Source organism: Coregonus clupeaformis, chromosome 31, assembly GCF_020615455.1.
Source record: "Coregonus clupeaformis isolate EN_2021a chromosome 31, ASM2061545v1, whole genome shotgun sequence".
NCBI classification, from domain to species: Eukaryota; Metazoa; Chordata; class Actinopteri; order Salmoniformes; family Salmonidae; genus Coregonus; species Coregonus clupeaformis.
Window position 1 is genome coordinate 46,758,384 of NC_059222.1, and position 20,422 is coordinate 46,778,805.

General features: G+C 43.4%; 1 non-coding gene across 1 annotated transcript; it reads right to left on the bottom strand.

The window, feature by feature from the left end:
• Positions 1-20,101: 20,101 nt before the first annotated feature.
• On the bottom strand, positions 20,102-20,154 carry LOC121555211. The gene has a single exon (XR_005997855.1). It is a non-coding gene; the product is annotated as a U7 small nuclear RNA (small nuclear RNA).
• Positions 20,155-20,422: the final 268 nt, after the last annotated feature.

Consider the following 20,422-nt stretch of genomic DNA (forward strand, 5'->3'; position numbering starts at 1 on the left):
CTCTCTCTCTCTCTCTCTCTCTCTCTCTCTCTCTCTCTCTCTCTCTCTCTCTCTCTCTCTCTCTCTCTCTCTCCCTCCCCCTCTCTCTCTCTCTCTTGCTCTCTTGCTGTCTCTCGCTCTTCAGTGAATCTCAGCATTCAGGGCATTATAGTGATCTTCCTTCCGATGAATTTAGAGTTTTTTAATTAATCAGATCTGCTAGGTTGATGCTATTGAACGTGTAGATGGATGGATGGTTGGACGGATGAACTGACTGACTGTGGTGTAGTTTATTTTATAGGATGGTTATTGTTTATATGACGTCTTCATGGATTGAGGACTCAAGACAAACACGGACTGTTGACTCTAGCAACAAAAACAGTATAATCATAATAATATATCAATCCCTCCCATTCCTCTGTGTCTCATTGTTTGTTTGAGAGTACATTTCCCATGTTCTAGCTGATAAGAACATCATGTATTGGAGGATCTCTTCTAACAAAGCTTTGACCAATGGTATTATTGTACAGTAATGTATTGTTGGCTGGAGGATACCTTTAACCATTTAACCCCTATTTGGTGTAAAATTCTAAGAGCGTAAATGTCAGAGCAACCCTTGGGAACTCTGGAATTGGAGTCAATTATCTGGAATCTCTTTGGCTACGTTTACAAAGGCAGCCCAATTCCGGTCTTTTTTTCAACCTCTCCCTGACCCAGTCTGTAATACCGACATGTTTCAAGCAAAATACTATAGTCATTGTGCCCAAGAACGCCAAGGTAACCTATCTAAATAACAATCTCCCCATAGCACTCACATCTGTAGCCATGAAATGCTTTAATCGGCTGGTCATGGCTCACATTAACACCATCATCCCAGACACCCTGGACCCACTCCAATTTGCATACCGCCCCAACAGAACCACAGATGATGCAATCTCTATTGCACTCCACACTGCCCTCGCCCATCTGGACAAAAGGACCCTATGTGAGAATGCTGTTCATTGACTACAGCTCACCGTTCAATCACTAACACCTCCCTCTGCAACTGGATCCTGGACTTTCTGACGGGCCTCAACAACACATCCGCCAAGCTGACCCTCAACACGGGGGCCCCTCAGGGGTGCATGCTTAGTCCCCTCCTGTACTCCCTGTTCACCCACGATTGCGTGGCCGCACACGACTCCAACACCATCATTATGTTTGCTGACGAAACGACAGTGGTAGGCCTGATCACCAACAATGATAAAACAGCCTATAGGGAGGAGGACAGTGACCTGGCAGTGTGGTGTCGGGACAACAACGTCTCCCTCAATGTCAGCAAGACAAAGGAGCTGATCGTGGACTACAGAATACGGAGGGCCGAGCACGCCACCATCCACATCGACGGGGCTTTATTGGAGCGGGTTAAGAGCTTCAAGTTCCTTGGTGTCCACATAACTAAGGAATTAACATGGTCTACACACACCAACACAGTCGTGAAGAAGGCACGACATCACCTTTTCCCCCTCAGGAAGATGAAAAGATTTTGGTGTGGGCCCTCAGATCCTCAAAAAGTTCTAAAGAGCATCTTGACTGGCTGCATCACCACTTGGTATGGTAACCGCTTGGCATCCGACCGCAAGGCGCTACAGAAGGTAGTGCATACAACCCAGTACATCACTGGGGCCGAGTTCCCTGCCATCGAGGAGCTCTATACCTGGCGGTGTCAGAAGGCCCTAAAAATTGTCAAAGACTCCAGTCATACACTGTTCTCTCTGCTACCACATGGCAAGCGGTAGTGATGTACCAAGTCTGGAACCAACAAGACCCTGAACAGCTCCTACCCCCGAGCCATAAGACTGCTAAATTGTTAACCAAATAGCTACCCGGACAAACTTTTTTGACTCATCACATACGCTGCAGCTACTGCTACGCTGATGCTATTATCTATCCTGTTGCCTAGTCACTTTACCACTACCTACAGTATACAGTACCTTCAGAAAGTATTCAGACCCCTTGACTTTTTCCACATTTTGTTACGTTACAGCCTTATTCTAAAATGGATTCAATTGTTTTTTTCCCTCATTAATCTACACACAATACCCCATAATGACAAAGCAAAAACTGGTTTTTAGAAATGCTAACTAATTTATTAAGTATTCAGACCCTTTACTCAATAATTTGTTGAAGCACCTTTGGCAGCGATTACAGCCTTGAGTCTTCTTGGGTATGACGCTACATACCTGTATTGGCATACCTGTATTTGGGGAGTTTCTCCCATTCTTCTCTGCAGATCCTCTCAAGCTCTGTCAGGTTAGATGGGGAGCATTGCTGCACAGCTATTTTCAGGTCTCTCCAGAGATGTTCGATCGGGTTCTAGTCTGGGCTCTGGCTAGGCCACTCAAGGACATTCAGAGACTTGTCCCGAAGCCACTCCTGCGTTGTCTTGGCTGTGTGCTTAGGGTCGTTGTCCTGTTGTGAACCTTCACCCCAGTCTGAGGTCCTGAGCACTCTGGAGCAGGTTTTCATCAAGGATCTCCCTGTATTTTGCTCCATTCATCTTTCCCTCGATCCTGACTAGTCTCCCAGTCCCTGCCGCTGAAAAACATCCACACAACATGATGCTGCCAACACCATGCTTCACCGTAGGGATGGTGCCAGGTTTCCTCCAGACGTGACCCTTGGCATTCATGCCAAAGGGTTCAATCTTGGTTTCATCAGACCAGAGAATCTTGTTTCTCATGGTCTGAGAGTCTTTAGGAGCCTTTTGGCAAACTCCAAGCAGGCTGTCATGTGCCTTTTACTGAGGAGTGGCTTCCGTCTGGCCACTCTTCCCTAAAGGCCTGATTGGTGGAGTGCTGCAGAGGAAGTTATCCTTCTGGAAGGTTCTCCCATCTCCACAGAGGAACTCTAGAGCTCTGTCAGAATGACCATCAGGTTCTTGGTCACCTCCCTGAGTTTGGCAGGCGGCCAGCTAGGATGAGTCTTGGTTGTTCCAAACTTCTTCCATTTAAGAATGATGGAGGCCACTGTGTTCTTGGGGACCTTCAAAGGAAACAGGATGCACCTAAACTCAATTTCGAGTCTCATAGCAAAGGGTCTGAATACTTATGTAAATAAGGTATTTCCGTTTTTTTGTTTTAATACATTTGCAAAAAAACAAACTGTTTTCACTTTGTCATTAAGGGGTATTGTGTGTAGATTGCTGGTTTAAAAAAAAATCAATTTAAGAATAAGGCTGTAATTTAACAAAATGTGGAAAAAGTCAAGGGGTCTGAATACTTTCCGAAGGCGCTGTATGTACATATGTACCTCAATTACGTCGTACATTGACTCGGTACTGATACCTTGTGTATATAGCCAAGTTTTCGTTACTCATTGTGTATTTATTTGTTCTTTTATTTTTTAATGTTTCTCTCTGCGTTGTTAGGATGGGCCTGTTAGTAAGCATTTCACTGTTAGTAATTTACATTTTAGTCATTTAGCAGACGCTCTTATCCAGAGTTAGTGAATACATATATATATATTTTTTTATACTTGCCCCCCGTGGGAATCGAACCCACAACCCTGGCGTTGCAAACGCCATGCTCTATCAACTGAGCTACATCCCTGCCGGCCATTCCCTCCCCTACCCTGGACGACGCTGGGCCAATTGTGCGCCGCCCATGAGTCTCCCGGTCGGCTGCGACAGAGCCTGGATTCGAACCAGGATCTCTAGTGGCACAGTTAGCACTGCAATGCAGTGCCTCAGACCACTGCGCCACTCAGGAGTCCACACCTGTTGTTTGCAAAGCATGTGACAAAGAAAATGTGATTTGATTTAATTTTGTATTTCTGACCAATCCGATCTGCTCTGTAAAAGATCTGAAGTGAAAAGATCAAAAGACCAATTAGTGGAAAACATTTTTTAATCAGAATTGGGCTGCCTGTCTAAACGCAGCCTTAGTGTAGGCTACATCCCAAATGGCACCCTGTTCACCATATTCACCACCAGAGCCTTATGGTCAAAAGTTGTGCACTATATAGCAAATAGGGTGCCATTTGGGACGCAGACTTTTCCTCTAGTGCAGGGTTCTTCAATTCCGGTCCTGGAGGGCCGAAACACTTCTGTTTTTTATTTATATCTGGTAGTTAATTGCACTCATCTGGTGTCCCAGGTCTGAATTAGCCCCTGATTAGAAGGAGAGGATGAAAAACAGAGGTGTTTCGGCCCTCCAGGACCGGAAATGAAGAACCCTGCTCTAGTGTATTTACAGGCGTGTATCAATCCAATGTGGAAGAATACAAGATGTGACAGCAAAAGCTGGATGTTGTGATAGGCAATCTGTGTTTTGGGGAAAAGTGATGAGCACTAGGGATTGAAATAGGTTTTGAATGGCAATGGTGTGTGTGCGCTCATGTGCATTTGTGTGTGTCTGTGTTGGTCATGTGGGTGCCTGCTGTCTCTCTGGCCCCTGCACTTTATTGGTTGTCTTGAATGTGGCCACACTGGCTTGCTGACTCATATGACCCTGGCTGTGTCTTACACACACAAACACATACACACATACACTGACTCAGCCCTCCGTATCAGGGCGATTGAGTGAGTGGCCTGTGACGAGGGGCTGGACAGGCCTGACAGGGTCTCCAGTAAGCAATAAGGAATGAGAACTCAGGGATTATCGTGTGATAACTCCCGAGGCGAAGGAGGGAGTTACAGCCCTTAGAAGGGAGTTATCACACGATAATTCCTGGGTTCGAGGGCCTTATTGCTTTTATAAAACGGTTGCCAACATATTGAAAAAAAGATGAACGACATGTTTTCATAAATGTTTTTATTATATTGAGTAAATTCGTTTTATTGAATCCTTCCACCATGCAAAATAGTCGTGGCAAAAGCCAGTCGTAAGTTCTGAGATTCTGAAGTTGCTAGCCAAATGGGCTGGTCGTTCATTCTATCCATTCTATTTGCAGTGGTTGCTATGCTAAACAAATCATTGGCATGCAGCTATAGATGGGTTAGCTAACAACGTCACAAAAATGATGCGTGCTTCAATAGGGCAGAAGGCCGTGTGTTGTTGTGATTCTGGCCAGATAGCTAGCAACAATGACAAGAAGCTGTGATGTGGGGAATCGTAGGTGGCTCGTTTCAGCTAGTTTTATATTTTTCTTGTTACCATGACTTGTTTTGAGGTGTTTTGACTGATGTCACATCTATGCTAATATGCCAAAAAATTGCTGGCTAGCTAACCAACAACTATAATGATGTATTTGAGAGACAACAAGTTCTCATTGTGCAAATGTATTTTGTAAGGGTTGGTGTGAGGTGTGACCCAGGTGTGGTGCAGGATATACAGTAGGCAGTAGGCAGAGATGGTGAAACAAGGATCTTTACTGGTGATCCCGAAGCCACTATACAAAATAACGGACTTATCACAATAAAAGAAAGACGGAGCAAATAAGTCTCCAAAAACTGGCTGACAGACAAAATACGAAATACTACCTACGACTAAAACAAATAACGAAACAGGAAGAACACTTCTCAAGTACCTGTACATAGGTCTCCGATCAGACACTGAGTAGTCCTGCTGAAACTAACAGAGAAAACTGAGCAAGGGAACACAGGGAAGTGAGGGCATAAATACACAGGTGAACAGGTAGACACAGGTGACACCAATAGGATACTGATTAGTCTAGACTGTGAGGGAGGAGGTGCCTAAGGTTGTCGGAGGATGACACCAAGTGGGTCGCTCCGGAACTGCGACCCCCTCCTGTAACAGTATTTATGTTTTCAATAAACATCGGAGACAAAATATAGTTGACATGTTTCAAGTTTTAATGTCACGTGCACAAGTACAGTGAAATGCCTTTCTTGCAAGCTCCAAACCCAACAATGCAGTAATCAATATCAATGTACCACTACAAATAACATGAGGACAAAAACACAATAAATACAAATATGAAATAAGAACAAGAGAAAGTAAGAAGCTATATACAGGGTCAGTTCCAATACCATATTTACAATGTGCAGGGATACTGGAGTGATAGAGGTAGATATGTATAGAGGTAAGGTAACTAGACATCAGGATATGTGATAAATAGAGTAGCAGCAGCATAAATGATGATTGTATGTGAGTGTGTGTGCATGTGTGTAGAGTCAGTATAAATGTGTGTGCATGTTATGTGTGTGTTGGAGTGTCAGTGTGCATGAGTGTGTAGAGTCCTGTGAGTGTGCATAGAGACAGTGCAAAAAATAAATAAATAAAATAAAATGTTGTCAACAATCTAAGCCAACCCTGTCTGTTTTTCCCCATAGTTGTGCACGCGTCAGTTTTGTTGCTAAACAACAAACTTGTCTATGCAGGCTAGCTACTTCTCCTTTGCTAGCTAGCTAGTCAACTAAAGCTAACACACAATCACATCAAGCAGCTGAAATGACAGCAAACTGTGCACTTTCGTTTGTTTGACCTTTTTTCTATTGCCATTTCTTTGGATATATCCATTAATGATCCTGATAAATGAATTGGCCTGGATCAGATAAGCTGTCAGTCTCGTCATGTACAGTGGGGAAAAAAAGTATTTAGTCAGCCACCAATTGTGCAAGTTCTCCCACTTAAAAAGATGAGAGAGGCCTGTAATTTTCATCATAGGTACACGTCAACTATGACAGACAAAATGAGAAGAAAAAAATCCAGAAAATCACATTGTAGGATTTTTTTGAATTTATTTGCAAATTATGGTGGAAAATAAGTATTTGGTCAATAACAAAAGTTTCTCAATACTTTGTTATATACCCTTTGTTGGCAATGACACAGGTCAAACGTTTTCTGTAAGTCTTCACAAGGTTTTCACACACTGTTGCTGGTATTTTGGCCCATTCCTCCATGCAGATCTCCTCTAGAGCAGTGATGTTTTGGGGCTGTCGCTGGGCAACACAGACTTTCAACTCCCTCCAAAGATTTTCTATGGGGTTGAGATCTGGAAACTGGCTAGGCCACTCCAGGACCTTGAAATGCTTCTTACGAAGCCAGTCCTTCGTTGCCCGGGCGGTGTGCTTGGGATCATTGTCATGCTGAAAGACCCAGCCACGTTTCATCTTCAATGCTCTTGCTGATGGAAGGAGGTTTTCACTCAAAATCTCACGATACATGGCCCCATTCATTCTTTCCTTTACACGGATCAGTCGTCCTGGTCCCTTTGCAGAAAAACAGCCCCAAAGCATGATGTTTCCACCCGCATGCTTCACAGTAGGTATGGTGTTCTTTGGATGCAACTCAGCATTCTTTGTCCTCCAAACACGACGAGTTGAGTTTTTACTAAAAAGTTATATTTTGGTTTCATCTGATCATATGACATTCTCCCAATCCTCTTCTGGATCATCCAAATGCACTCTAGCAAACTTCAGACGGGCCTGGACATGTACTGGCTTAAGCAGGGGGACACGTCTAGCACTGCAGGATTTGAGTCCCTGGCGGCGTTGTGTGTTACTGATGGTAGGCTTTGTTACTTTGGTCCCAGCTCTCTGCAGGTCATTCACTAGGTCCCCCCGTGTGGTTCTAGGATTTTTGCTCACCGTTCTTGTGATCATTTTGACCCCACGGGGTGAGATCTTGCGTGGAGCCCCAGATCGAGGGAGATTATCAGTGGTCTTGTATGTCTTCCATTTCCTAATAATTGCTCCCACAGTTGATTTCTTCAAACCAAGCTGCTTACCTATTGCAGATTCAGTCTTCCCAGCCTGGTGCAGGTCTACAATTTTGTTTCTGGTGTCCTTTGACAGCTCTTTGGTCTTGGCCATAGTGGAGTTTGGAGTGTGACTGATTGAGGTTGTGGACAGGTGTCTTTTATACTGATAACAAGTTCAAACAGGTGCCATTAATATAGGTAACGAGTGGAGGACATAGGAGCCTCTTAAAGAAGAAGTTACAGGTCTGTGAGAGCCAGAAATCTTGCTTGTTTGTAGGTGACCAAATACTTATTTTCCACCATAATTTGCAAATAAATTCATAAAAAATCCTACAATGTGATGTTCTGGATATTTTTTCCTCAATTTGTCTGTCATGGTTGACGTGTACCTATGATGAAAATTACAGGCCTCTCATCTTTTTAAGTGGGAGAACTTGCACAATTGGTGGCTGACTAAATACTTTTTTTCCCCACTGTACATATGCATGGCACGGTGGAGCTCACAAAAAAACGGCAACATTGCTCCAGAGGTTAGAGAGGCAGACAGTAAGGTTTAGACAAACCCCAATGGTTGCACACCAAATGCTAGCCTATGTCATGACATGACTTATTTATCGAATCAACTAACTATGTTTAAATGTCACTCGATTAATTTAATCATGTAACAATTAACTCATTAGGAATTTGGGGCACCACGGGAGAAGTTGTTTAACGAGTTACCATCTCCTGAATTAAACTCTTAGAAGATATATATGTTATATATCAATAACAGTCACTTATTAATCATTACCTCAACAGTCTCATTCTGAACGTTGCATGTTCCTTGATATCTGCAAGAACCCTAACCTTACTTATGAGTCAGCAATACACAAATTGGCTTAATTAATTATTTACTTGCTAACTAAATAATAACACAGAATACATACATACTCAATACATGAGAAAAGTCCCTAGTGGACTAACAACAGCATGACAGCTTGGTTATCAAAAAGAGAGGGGTCAATAGAAGGAGGGTGAAAGGGAGAGACAAAGAGATTCAACTTATCGTTGTTACATTTGGAAACCACCGCTCTTTCGGATAAGAAATGCAATGCATATTTACGCGTAGCTGTCCTTGATTGTCATCTCTCTGTTGAACCACTTTCTCAAAAAGGGTTTGAGTGTCCTGGTTCCACTTTGGTGAGACTCGGCTTGTCTTCAAGTGGAGTGTTCGTTAGAATAGGTACTTCAGATGTACCAATGGTTGTCTGAGATGGGATTGTCCTTTCCAACTCGTGTCTTTAGTGAAAGTTCTAGACTACTTTACATGCCAGCTGCAGACTGGTAATGTACGGTCTAGTGAGTTTCTTCTTCTTGTGTAGAGATTGAGAGTTTCAGAGTTTCTCTCCATTACAAACGTGTGGACTAACGTCTCACGTTTCCTGGTCTTAAAGTGTCAACCATTTGTAACGTGAGTTCGCGCTTTATGTCGGCTGGTCTTTCTGGTCTAAACATTTTAAGCCATGTAGCCAAAGCTCCACACTTCTTGGTCTTTCTCATTCAAAGTTCAAACCATTCTAAACGTGCATTCGCCACTCTCACGTTATCTGGTCTAAATATTCATTTCGTTACTAAGGCTTTTATCAGGTAAAAAAGGGGGCGTTCCATCACGCCGACCCAATGTCTGTGCTCACTGGGGCGTGGTTACTGACTGGGCGGCAAAAGTTTATATAGAACAATTGTCTCATTAGAAGATTAAAATCACATTGCTATCTTCACAAAAGTACTCTCATACTTCATCATATATTTTATACAACATTTAGATGTAAACTTGATAAATAGAACGTGTACACTTTCAGAGTTACAGTTATTCCGTTAAACCATCCTTAATGACATCACAAACTAATAAACAATATGACATTATTATTCTTTAGGTCCCTACTGACCATTCCAAACATTTGGAGGTCAGGAATAATGTTCCAATTTACACTTTTATTGACATAAGAGATTTTAGTCAGCAAAGAGTCTCTGGAACAATGAAAATCTCAGTCTTCCCATACTAGACACCAAAAGGAGTTATTTTCTGCAAACTATTTATGTTAAGTCATAAAACCGGCCCAACTCCCCCTTCTCCTCTCCTGTGGGAGAAAGGGGGGGGGGGGGGTCTGGCTATCTGTCAGCCATTTGCCAAGCTGGTCTGGCACCTTTGATCCTCACCAAGAAGAGAGTCATGACAGCTAGTAGCATGGTGAAATATTGTCTACATGCTTTTTTTCCAGGGGAGATTAAGCTCATAAATTGACTGGCGGGGCTGTGGGACAATGGATGCCCATTGATCAATCTAATGGAACTGTTAACAGGCATTACCCGGATAATGTGGGGATTGTGGTGCTATAACTACCTGCTATCAACCAATCAGCATCTAGGATCCAAACAACCTGTTTTATAATGTGTCATGCAGCTCACATGGTCACTGTGCTCTGACATGGAGGTCCCAGGAGATAAGCTCTGGAAGATAGATATCTGCCTGCTAGAACTACCAACCATGTCCCAGGAGATAAGCTCTGGAAGATAGATATCTGCCTGCTAGAACTACCAACCATGTCCCAGGAGAAAAGCTCTGGAAGATAGATATCTGCCTGCTAGAACTACCAACCATGTCCCAGGAGATAAGCTCTGGAAGATAGATATCTGCCTGCTAGAACTACCAACACTCACAAAGTAGCCTAATAGTGGCTCTTCTAAAGCACTGTTATAAAGCTTTAAGGAGGTTTGAAGATGTGGCTGTGATCTAAGCTCTGGTAGATATATTCCTGCTGCCATAGCACAAACAACACTTTTAACACAGTCTAGCTTGTGTCCCAGTGAATGTTGTAATCTAAAGCACTGGTATGAAGCTGGATGGTTTTCTTTAAGATACATGTGACTGTGATGTACTGTATGGTTCTTTAATAATGGAACACTAGTCACTTTTAATAACGTTTACATATTTTGCAATACTCATCTCATATGTATATACTGTATTCTATTCTATTCTACTGTATTTAAGTCTATGCTGCTCCGACATTGCTCGTCCAAATATTTATATATTCTTAATTCCATTCCTTTACTTTAGATTTGTGTGTATTGTGTGTATTGTTGTGAAATTGTTAGATATTACTTGTTAGATATTACTGCACTGTTGGAGCTAGAAACACAAGCATTTTGCTACACCCGCAATAACATCTGCTAAACACGTGTATGTGACCAATACAATTTGATTTGATTTGATTTGATTTGGAAATTAGAGAAAAGGAGCAACTGTCTGCTTGATGGCTCATTTCACTGACTTGGCCTGTATTAACATGTGATCATTTACAAGAGGCACTATGCCTTACAGATCTACACCAGCTAGCTACTGTACATTCCCTTGAGCGTGTCTGTCTGAGTCTGAGTCAACTGGACATTTCCTTCTTGAATCCTCATTCAAGACTCCTACTTGAGCTTTAACTCTGTAGCTCAATTGGTAGAGCATGGCGCTTGTAACACCAGGGTAGTGGGTTCGATCGCCGGGACCACCCATACGTAAAAATGTATGCACACATGACTGTAAGTCGCTTTGGATAAAAGCGTCTGCTAAATGGCATATTATTATTATTATTATAGATACACAGATAGCTAAGTAACTATACATTTGCATGGTACTTGATGTATGAGTGGATATGACAATATAAACATCTTCTCATCCCCCCTACATAATGCCAGGGCAAATGTGAAACCACATCTGTGCCCTCTCTCTCCAGATAGGGCCACTCACTGGCCGCTCACTGGAGTGGAATGTTCTGAGCGCAGGGCAAGGGGCATGAGGTGGGCATCTACCCTACCCGCCGGGGCACTGCTAACAGCTAACTTATAGTCTTGGGCTATTCCCTATATGGTGCACTTCTTTTGACCAGGGCCCAGACATAGTTCCTCTGCTCCATTATACTGTAACTCCAGGTGTGCTTTGGGACAATTCCATAACACATTTTTATGTCTCCGCTAACTCATAGTTTCTTTGCTCCAGCAGCAGCTCTGCCATTCTAACTCTACTTGAATGTGTGCTTTGGGACAATTCCATTATATGTTTTTCAGTGTCTGATTTGCCCTGCTCAGGGACATATCCATTATGTTTTACCATTGACTACATTAGCACATAAAAGCCGTACGCTTGACGCCGCTGGCTCTCAGTAATAACTCGCTCTGCGAAGAGAGAGAGGAGAATCTGGGGGTCTTTAGCTTGATCCGCTCCTTTCTTCCCCCCTCCGTTGGCCCTGTGTCACTGGCTTGTACAGTAACAGATAGATTGAGGAGGGGAAGTGTTGAGTTATTGATGACGTTTGTTGGATGCGTCGCTAGTCGCCCCAACACTCTTTTCTTTCTTGAAGTTATTCTACCCCAGTTTATTTCTCTCTCTTTCTCTCCCCTCTCTCTGTGTGGGCAGTCTGTCCCTCTCTCTCTCCTTCTCTCTCTCTCTAACAGTTTCTCTCTTCCCTCTCTCTCCCTGTCTCTCCCTCTACCTCTCTCTGTCTTTTCGCTGGGTGAATATCTTCAGAGCTGCCTTCGGAATTCAAAGGCAAAGCAGAAGCAGCTAGCTGGCCTAGTAAGCTGCTTAAAACATGTTTATTTAAATTGATCTCAGAGCTATAGAGGATCTGGAGCAGAAACATTCAGGCATGATTTCACTGCATGAGAGCGCTAGCTTAATGCTAATGCTATGCACATACAGTGCATTCGGAAAGTATTCAGACCCCTTGACACATTTCCACATTTTGTTAGGTTAAAGCCTTATTCTAAAATGGATAAAAAAATCATTAAAACATCTCATCAATCTACACACAATACCCCATAATGACAAAGCAAAAACAGCTTTTTAGACATTTTTGCTAATTTATTAAAAATAAAAAACGGTAATATTACATTTACATAAGTATTCAGACCCTTTACTCAGTACTTTGTTGAAGCACCTTTGGCAGCGATTACAGCATTGAGTTTTCTTGGGTGTGATGCTACAAGCTTGGCACACCTGTATTTGGGGAGTTTCTCCTATTCTTCTCTGCAGATCCTCTCAAGGTCTGTCAGGTTGAATGGGGAGCGTTGCTGCACATCATTTTCAGGTCTCTCCAGAGATGTTTGATTGGGTTCAAGTCTGGGCTCTGGCTGGGCCACACAAGGACATTCAGAGACTTGTCCTGAAGCCACTCATGCGTTGTCTTGGCTGTGTGCTTAGGGTCGTTGTCCTGTTGGAAGGTGAACCTTCGCCCCAGTCTGAGGTCCTGAGCGCTCTGGAGCGGGTTTTCATCAAGGAGCTCTCAGTACTTTGCTCCGTTCATCTTTGCCTCGATCCTGACTAGTCTCCCAGTCCCTGCCGCTGAAAAGCATCCCCACAGCATGATGCTGCCAACACCATGCTTCACTGTAGGGATGGTGCCAGGTTTCCTCCAGACTTGACGATTGGCATTCAGGCCAACAAGTTCAATCTTGGTTTCATCAGACCAGAGAATCTTGTTTCTCATGGTCTGAGAGTCTTTAGGTGCCTTTTGGCAAACTCCAAGCGGGCTGTCATGTGCCTTTTACTGAAGAGTGGCTTCCATCTGGCCACTCTACCATAAAGGCCTGATTGGTGGAGTGCTGCAGAGGAAGTTATCCTTCTGGAAGGTTCTCCCATCTCCACAGAGGAACTCTAGAGCTCTGTCAGAATGACCATCAGGTTCTTGGTCACCTCCCTGAGTTTGGCCAGGCGGCCAGCTAGGATGAGTCTTGGTTGTTCCAAACTTCTTCCATTTAAGAATGATGGAGGCCACTGTGTTCTGTAGAGAACCAAGTGGTAGAGTGTATTGGCCCAGTGTTCAGTGGCCTACTGATTGAGTTGACTGAGTGAGCACATCCAGGGTGAGTCAGGGTCAGGCATGGCTGCACTGAACACATACACACACACACACAAACACACATACACACCCACACACACCCAACCACCCACCCACCCACCCACCCACACACACACACATACCCACCCGTGCACGCACGCCCGCATGCACGCACGCACACACACACACACACACACACACACACACACACACACACACACACACACACACACACACACACACACACACACACACACACATACTGGGCTTTGTCATATGGCACACTGCCAAAACATTCCCATGCAGACTTTCATTTCACCCTTTAGCCTTTAGAAATAGCATGAACTGGACAGATACACCGAAGCAGTTATCCTGACACCTTGTTATGTGAATCCCACAAAGATACTAGAAAACAATAGAAACTAACCTGGGTAGTTTTTCTTCTCCACTTTCTTCCATACAACTGCATGACCTGAGGAGGTAGGGTCAGTGAGCGAATGAGCGTGCAAGCGAAAGGGCCAGACGGTTAGCCCAAAACAATAATGTCGTGCCACTCCACAGCCATCTCTTTACCCGTGACTGTGCCCGTGACTCTGCCATTTGAGCGAATCCCAAACAGCTGGGCTGCAGCCTGTCACGGTCCCTTGTGAGGCAGGCCAGTCCGGTGTCACCCCCGTCACCCCCGTCACCCCCTTGAGTTGACATCCCCTCCGTCCGTAACCCTCCGTGACACACGGTGGTGACACAGGGGGCAAGGGAGAATGATGCAAGGTCAAGACGTCATCGGGCACCGCTGGCCATGCTGGCACACCAAGATGAAGAGACCGCTGTAGCAAATCAAATACAATTCTATTGGTCACATACACATATTTAGCAGATGTTATTACGGGTGTAGCGAAATGCTAAGATGCTAGTAGTACCAGTGGGAAAGATTGGCATCCGTTATGTGGGAGAGATTCTGGGAAGTGTTAACTTTAAAGTTCAAAGATTATCAAGGGGGATACCTTCTCCCATTTTTGTTATCAAAGGCTATGGCGTTCCCCTTATCCTCCGTTGATTTGAGGCCTGCTTGAGGGGTTGGCAGGTCGACCCAGTGTCAGCCTAGTGTCGACTCAGCGTGTGTATCTTATTGTATGAGTGTCTGTGTGTGACAGGCACGACCCTCATGGTAATGTCCTTGTGGGAACAAGAGTAACAAGCTGACACTCCGGAGAGGAGAACATGTCACAGAAGATGAGAAATGCCAGAGAAGGCTGTTTTGTCACTAGTCATTGTAATCAGACAAGGGAGAGGCATGGCTTGAGCTAAGGGAAAGAGAAGGCAGTATTTTAAGACCACAATACGACGTCAAATACTATTTATCTCAGACTTGATATCTCTTTGGCTTGCTGAATGATATAAACAACCAGCTTTTTTCTGCACACAAGAAGTCTTAGATACAGTGGCGGCTGGTGAAAAATATTCTCGGTGGGGCTGTGCCATACTTTTTTTTTCCTGTAACCATCGCGATATATTTTAACACAAACTGCAGGACAGCAGTGCTCAGTGAAACATTCAGTAATTATTTAATGCCAATATTAAAAAGTTGAGGCATTCTTACACAAAAACATATTACACAAACCCAAGCCTTTCATTTGCATTTAAAGTGAACTTTTCACCATTGGTAGTAAACAGGCAACGCAACAGGCATGCTGTCAGAACAGAGTGGAAAGTGGACAATAACATGAAATTATTATAAAGTTTATAGGAAATCTTTCACTGTATAAAAGGATGTATAATATAGAAATGGATATCAAGTGGATGAACTCAAACCTTTGACTGGAAGAATAGCATACAGTATTTTATGATCATACTAAATGTGACTAATTGTTAATGTGCTCCAGAACTGCAACAATTAATTGATACAAAACAACATATATACAGTAATATTAGCAAAGACACTATTAAGACTTTCTAGAGTACCATATATAACTGGATTTTTTATGCTAAGGTCAACTATATACAAAGAAACATGCGGCCAGAGCTGCTCTGTGTGTGTGTGTCTGTCATCTTATTTGTACAGGAATTTTGCCCGTCTGTCCTTCTGAGTGGCAAACCTCTCAATGACCCTTTGATTAAAGTCAGGAATGTCCCTGACAAGTTTCTTCTCCATGGAGAGCATGGCCAGAGCGTTCAGGCGATCCTGTGTCATGCTGTTTCTCAGGAAGGTCTTGATCCTTTTCAGTGTAGAGAAGCACCTTTCTGACTCAGCAGTTGTCATGGGTGTGGTGATGAGGATCTTGAGGAGGCTGGCAGTCTCTGTGAAAGTGCTCTGAAGGTTGTTCTCCATGAAGAACTGGTACAGGGGCACTGCACCACTACAAGCCTTGAACTCACTGTTCTCATAGATGAGGGACAGTTCGGTTTTGAGCTTGGCCTTGTTCAACATGGGGTACGCCTCCACGGTTGTTTCAAGCGCTGTATCGGGGAACTTCACACTGTGTTGTGGGAACAACTCTCCGTGCAATAGTGTTGCGCTGATGAGGTGCTGGGTGAAGGAGAACCTCTCTTTGGCATGACTCAGGATGGTATCACATACCTGTAAAAGATACATCATCAGCTTTAATTTGCAATTAAGCTATTTTGATGCAAGTGATCCTGACTGACACATGCCTATGTCCAACTCAAGTATATGATTACCAAGGTGCTGATTGTTCAGGGTTTTGGCTACATACTACCAGGCCTGAAAAAAGTTCTAGGGGGAAACACTGACAATTACATCACAACTTACCTCTATAGCCAACCTCTGTTGTTCTCCTGGTCCCAGCATCCTCCGTCGCTTGATGGGCTGTTGCTGCTCGTCAGATGCGCTGTCCCCACACAAAGAGGGAATTGAGGCCCTGGGTCCAAAAATAAAGTTTAATTTGATAACTTGCAATCAGACTTCTTAACTCACTGTAATTCCCCCTCAACACACAACCAGTGACTTTATATATATATATATATATATATATATAGACAGACAGACAGACAGACAGACAGATAGTGTGTATATACACACAAACTATGTCTAGTAACTGCTTTTAACCTGTGATGTACATAATTAACTGATGTTATTACGTTTTAAAGCCTTTTTCTATTACATTTGTGAGAGGGATGCAACATCATTTTGTTCTGCTGTGCACTTAGCAATAAAGTTAATCTTCAATAACAACTAGGCCTCTTCTAGAAATTGACCTGGTGGACACCTGAATAATTATTACAAACTGTGTAGTACTTTCCTGCATTATTATCAACGTCTGATTGTGTCTTCTCTTTCCTTTTAAAATACTAAAACAAATATAATTGTGACGGCTCTATGATAATCACTCACTTTGATGACCAGACACATTTAGGCTTTTAAACTGTTGTAAGTGAACTATTCATCTTTCTAACAACATCTTTATCAGCCAATAGTAAATATAGTTATTTACCTGATTGTTAGCATGCTGTCTGTGAACCTCTGGACAAGTGCTTTAATGAAGACAGGGTCGATGTTCCTCTTCTGCAGCTGGCTGAAAAGCATGTCCACATTTGGCATGATCTTGTGGAACAGTGCCAGGAAAAAACAGAAAGCCTCGTCTTCGAGCATCCTCACAAAGCCCCCCGCCTCTCTGACAGTCGGGGCATCAAAGTTCCCAGAGTCTCTGATGGTCTGGAAACACGTTAGGAGGTCATCCCTGTACTGTACACAGTGTTTACAGCGCGACTGTGGAAGTTCCACCGTGTTGTAGAGGCTCTGGGGAGTCTATGCGCAACCACTTCGTCAAGCACGGTGGTTCGCTTGGGAGACCTGGAGAAGAAAGCAGAAAATCCTGCAAGGTCGGAAAAGAAAGTGCCGATCCTGGGGATGCGTGAAGTAGCCTGCTGCATGATGAGGTTCAGCTGATGTGCATAGCAGTGGACGTAGTGCGCATTTTCGTACACATCCACTATTTTACGCTGCACTCTGCCGGTGGCTCCCCTCATCACACTTGCTCCGTCGTAAGCCTGGGCAATAAGTTTGGCCTTTTGTCCATGTGAGAGTATGGTGCTGAGCCTCTCCAGCAGCGCTGTAGCGATGGTGTCGGCGGTTGCGTTCTCGATCAAAATGAACTCGAAAAAACGCTCTTGGACGTTACTTTTAGCATCGATGTAGCGTATCACAAGCACCAACTGGCAGTGGGTGGAAACGTCAGTCGTCTCGTCAGCTTGAATGGCGATAAAATCAGCACTCTTTACTTCCTCCAGGATGTAATCCTTAAGCACTGACAGCATACAGTCCAACAGCTCGTTCTGTATCGTCTTTGACGTGCCCTTAAAAACGGTAGCTGTCTTCAGGTGCTCCTCCAGCACACTGTCGAGGGAGGCAACAAAATCCACTAAGCCCCGGAAAATGCCGGGGTTGTCCGAGGAGTCAGTCTCCTCGTGCCCACGCAAGGCCAACTCAAAAGCCCCACAGAACTTCACACAATCGATAATTTTGGATAGAATGTGCCTGTTTTTATCCACCTCCTCATTGTGTTTCCTCACCGCAATCCTGTGGCCGTCATCCAGCTGCGTAGCAATGTTCACCCTTCCTAATACAGCTAGCTTTACAGAGTTGTCCATGTGTGCCCTGGTGTTCTCATGTTTCTTTACCTTCTCTGACAGGTGCTTCATATCCCTCACTCCGGTACCTGTCCATGCTGAATCTGACCCCGTGGTTTTAAAAAAGCAAGCACGGAAAGCAAAATAAAGCATTAGCATCAGTGCACCCAGCTAGCCAAGCCTTCCTGGTGTACCAGCTACGGGAGAAGCCGCGCATATACTGCTTCCCTTTCTCGCTAGCCTGCTGTCTGATTGAGAGGTCAGGTTGATCTGGGCCCAGCTCTTTCACCCGAACTTTCTCTGACAAAGTTCTCCTCTCAAACGGATCTTGGAGGAGAGATTTCACCGAGTTAGGGTTGGGTCTTGGAGGAGTAACGCTTTGCGCTCGCCATTGTCGTCTAGTAAAAATGGCGCCACTGGAGCCCGGTCCTTATTTTATCAGGGGCGAGCTTGGGGCGATAAAATAATCGCCCTCCTTGGATTCGATTTAAGATCGCTGATTGGCTACATTTTATGTCATACATTCATATCTTAAATTAGCAATTGGCTTAACTGCTACGTAGACCCGCCTCCTCGGGGCACTTTCTGTATCGCCCAGAGCTGACGAGGCGTTTGACAGGCAGAGGAAAGGTTGCGAATATGATTTTCTATCATATCTTACACATATTACTGTGTGCATTCCATATTTCAAACACACAAATATTGACATACTGATGTTTTTATTATTATTATTATTATTTTTATTTATTTTTTATTTTATTTTTTAAATAATTTTATTTAAAGGGCGGCGCCTAGCGCCCTCTATCGGCCAGCCGCCACTGCTTAGATATATAGAAACACTTATCACATAATTCCGAATCTTTTTCCCACCATAATATGTATTATTCCCCACTGGAGCATATCTGAAGGGCTTCTTCTTCGGTGGTTGAGGCAGCAGTCAAACTGCCGTTATATCGTAATGGTGAATCACGCTGTGCGTTTGACAGGCACTGAAAACAAGGCGGGTAAAGCCCATGAGGAGTTTAGCATGAGCCTGCTTCATATGCAGGCGGGTGAGAAGAAAGCAAGGATCGCGAGGGAGGCTTTAAATATACCTGGTAACAATTAGACTTCTCAAGGAATATTTTTTTGACCGTGTATCACTAGGCTAGAGAGACTAGAGCATCGCTATGGCAATAAGACTAGGGGGTGGTTTGTATTATTGTGGCTTTAAGTTTATTAAAGGCATGAATCAATAGCTGTGAGTCATTTCTGAGACAAGGTACTCATCATGTGGGTTGACTCTGAAAATAAATAAACTCACAGAGAGAATTATTGACACGAAAGTCTTCCATGCACAAAATGAAGTTGACTCTAGTCATTAGTGTGAGTTTTTGTCAACATAAATGTAATATCCTCTGCAGTTGTTGCGCTTTGGGGTCCTCGGGCTACGCAGTGATGTTTTTCGTTTTTCATTATGAACTTAATGTTACTGTAGAGAATGGTAGGAATGAAAAATAACAACTTCTTCTGGTTTGTGATACATATATTTTCATAAATATTTTTGCAGCTCATTTGGCATAGGCTACACAAAAAGTAATGCTAGCCCTAATATATGTATTGTAACTACACTATTATAAGTAATAATAGTCTAGCACTTGTTGTAATACACTCAGATCCCCTCAAAAGCACATAGCTGAAGTAAATTTCCCCATATGGTGTGAACAAAGACAGAGATAAAAGACCGTAAATCGCTACCAGCCCACATGGAAAAAATACTTTACAGTAGTATTCACGGTAGTGTTTTTGTAGACTTTACTGTAGTATACTGTATTATTTACAGTTTACTGTAGTTTAAATAGTGTAGGGAAAGAAACTGTAGTATATACCACAGTAATTACTGTAGTGTTTTTGGTGACTGTAGTATACTGTAGTATTTACTGTAGTGTTTTTGCTGACTGTAGTATACTGGAGTATTTACTGTAGTGTTTTTGCTGACTGTAGTATTTACTATAGTGTTTTAGTTTTATTATCTTTGACATAGAAGTGGGGGCTTTTTCCTTGAGGAAACCTACTGGACAAATACTAAAAGAGCACATTTTCCATAATATGTAGGTAGGTATGACTGGGATCTGAACCATAGACATTAAATCCAGTAGATAGTAACAGCACTGACGTCATCCACGTATTCCTAAGAAGATATCCCAATGGCTCATGAAGTATTTACATTTGAAGCGTGCCATGTTGTTGAATGGGGCTGAATGGCACCAAAGTGGCTGTAACTAGCAAAGGATCATGGTCGATGTAGTCGTTTTCATCCTGCCTGAGAGACACGTGCAAAGAGCGTGTATGAGTAGCCTGCCGGCCCG